We start from the raw sequence: 2,646 nt of genomic DNA on the forward strand, positions 1-2,646 counted from the left end.
GGCACGATCTTGGCTCACTGCAAGCTCCGCCTCCCGGGTTCACGCCATTCTCCTGTCTCAGCCTCCCGAGTAGCGGGGACTACAGGCGCCTGCCAACGTGCCCAGCTAATTTTTTGTATTTTTAGCAGAGACGGGGTTTCACTGTCTTAGCCAGGATGGTTGCGATCTCCTGACCTTGTGATCCGCCCGCCTCGGCCTCCCAAAGTGCTGGGATTACAGGCTTGAGCCACCGCGCCCGGCCTCTAAGCTAAATCTTAATTTAGATTTCACTCCTCAGTAGATCCCAGAGGAGAAGCTATATAGAATCCAGATTCAAATTTAACAGTGTCTTCTACTTCTTTAGTTATGTTTTCTATCAACTCCTGCTGCTTCTTCAAATAAGGATATTTCTCGGGAGACAGGACTGTATTTTTTCCTTTTTGATCTGTAGCCCCGGTTAAATGGCTGACCTTCTGCGGATGATTCGTGGAGGTAGTCTCAGAATTCCAAGGTGATTATCTGTCTTCCTCTTGTCCTTATCCCAATACATTCACCTCATTTATTTATTTATTTATTTTTAGATGGAGTCTTGCTCTGTCACCAGGCTGGAGTGCAGTGGCACAATCTTGGCTTACTGCACCCTCCACCTCCTGGGTTCAAACGATTCTCCTGCCTCAGACTCCCTAGTAACTGGGACTACAGGTGTGCACCACCATGCCCAGCTAATTTTTTTATTTCTGGTAGAGGTGGGGTTTTACCATGTTTGCCAGGACGGTCTCGATCTCCTGACCTCGTGATCCACCCACCTTGGCCTCCCAAAGTGCTGGGATTACAGGCATGAGCCACTGTGCCTGGCCACCTGTATTAATTTTTGTGCACAAAAATAAAATTGTCATTATTTGTTTGCTCTCATGGGGCACTTTCAGTAATACAGTTTTTTTTTTAATTCCAGTTGCCCGCTTTGTTGATCTCTCCTTTGTAATACCAGACTTTGCTAAAGACTTGAGGGGTGGTTTCAGAATAGGGTCAGGTGATGGGAAGGCAAGATGAGAAAAGCCCTGGACTTGCATGTTTGAGAAGGCTTCCAACCACATCTTCACTCAGACTCTAGGTCGGAATTCCTGTCCCCAAAACAAGCTTCTGTTTTTTTGTTCACAATGGTATATTTGCTTCTAAATTTTTCCTGAATTGCTGAGAAGCAGTCATTAGCTTTGTTAAGTTTGGTTTGGGGACATTGTTGGTATCAAAATCGAAGTCTTCATTTGATGTAGGCTATGAATCATCAATAACTGGTTACTGGAAAGCTTGACTACCATCCCTGCCTTCCACTGGGTTGCTATTTTGAGAAGGATTTTTGGGTATCTTTTCTTCTTTATAATCTGCAATTAGTTGGTGATTGCTTTCTAGTTTATCAACTGCATTTATATTTACTTTTCTGTTTACTAAAAATCCATTATTTGCTGGCACCCCCTCCCCCCGATTACAGCAAGTAAAAGTGGTCTGAGGTTATCCTTGTTTTTCTTTGTGGTTTGCCATGTGTGAAAGCAGTTTTCCTGCTATTGGTATATTCTCATTATAGACAGAATAGTGGAGAACAGTGTTGCCATGGACAACAATCCAGTTTTGGTCTGCTCTGGGGAGCATTTGGACTTGTGGTGCTTCTAACACTTAAGAGTCTAGATGGTTCTTGACTGTCCCCCAGCCATACCACATACTACTTTGTGCATTCTACTTTGTGTCATTAATGAAGGATTGGTCATGTCCCTGTAACTTAGGCATTTATTATTCTTAACTCTTTGTTCCTGTTCTGTAGCCACCCTGCATATGTTCAGGCCAAGCCACAGGGCATTGGGGAAGGTTTTTGGGATTTTCATATTGAGATTTTATTGAATCTGTAGTTTACTCCAGCTTTCCTAAGATACAGTGAGGGGTTGGAGGGATCTGTGTTTGGCCTGGGGAGCAATTGTCTCTACCTTAAGGTTATATTTTGAGGGCATAAAATACTATTTTGCAATGTCATGAGAACCCCATTAGATCTGAAATGTGGAAATGGTTTCTCACAATTTAAAGAAAAAACTCACTTTGCACCCATGATCCCATCCTTTTGGTTGAGATTTTAGAGTAAAAATTATAGTGTTGAGATCCGTACTTTTGTAATCAGACCACCAAGCATGCCTGTGGCAAGGCAGAGAGGAAAGGTCTAGAGCCAGTGTATTGCAGTTTCATGCTACCTTTACCTACTAATCATAAAAATTATGTTTTCAAAAGTAGATGATATTAGCCTTACACCCAAAAATATGTTCTGAATTAGATGCCTCTCTCACCCAATTTTTATTAAGCTTTCTAAATTCCAGCCACATTGCTGTACATCAACATTGGTTTCATTCAACAGACATTTTTTTGGCCTGAAGATACAAAGTTCAGAAAGAGGCCATCCCTGCCCTCATATAACTTACATACTGGTGTGTGATGAACTGACCATTAATAGTTTAAGTGCTTACAAGCTATGTTTCTGTTAAAAAAGAATAGCTTGGTATAATAAATGCTATCTATAAACCAATACACATTTCTGACTTGGGGGCAGAGACAGACTGGCTGATGTTGTATAGTTTGTAGCCCTAGAGTAAGAAGTTGACATTAATTTTGGCTTATATGTGGAAAAGACCT

The sequence above is a fragment of the Colobus angolensis genome, unplaced genomic scaffold (assembly GCF_000951035.1).
Source record: "Colobus angolensis palliatus isolate OR3802 unplaced genomic scaffold, Cang.pa_1.0 Scaffold87, whole genome shotgun sequence".
Taxonomy (NCBI): domain Eukaryota; kingdom Metazoa; phylum Chordata; class Mammalia; order Primates; family Cercopithecidae; genus Colobus; species Colobus angolensis.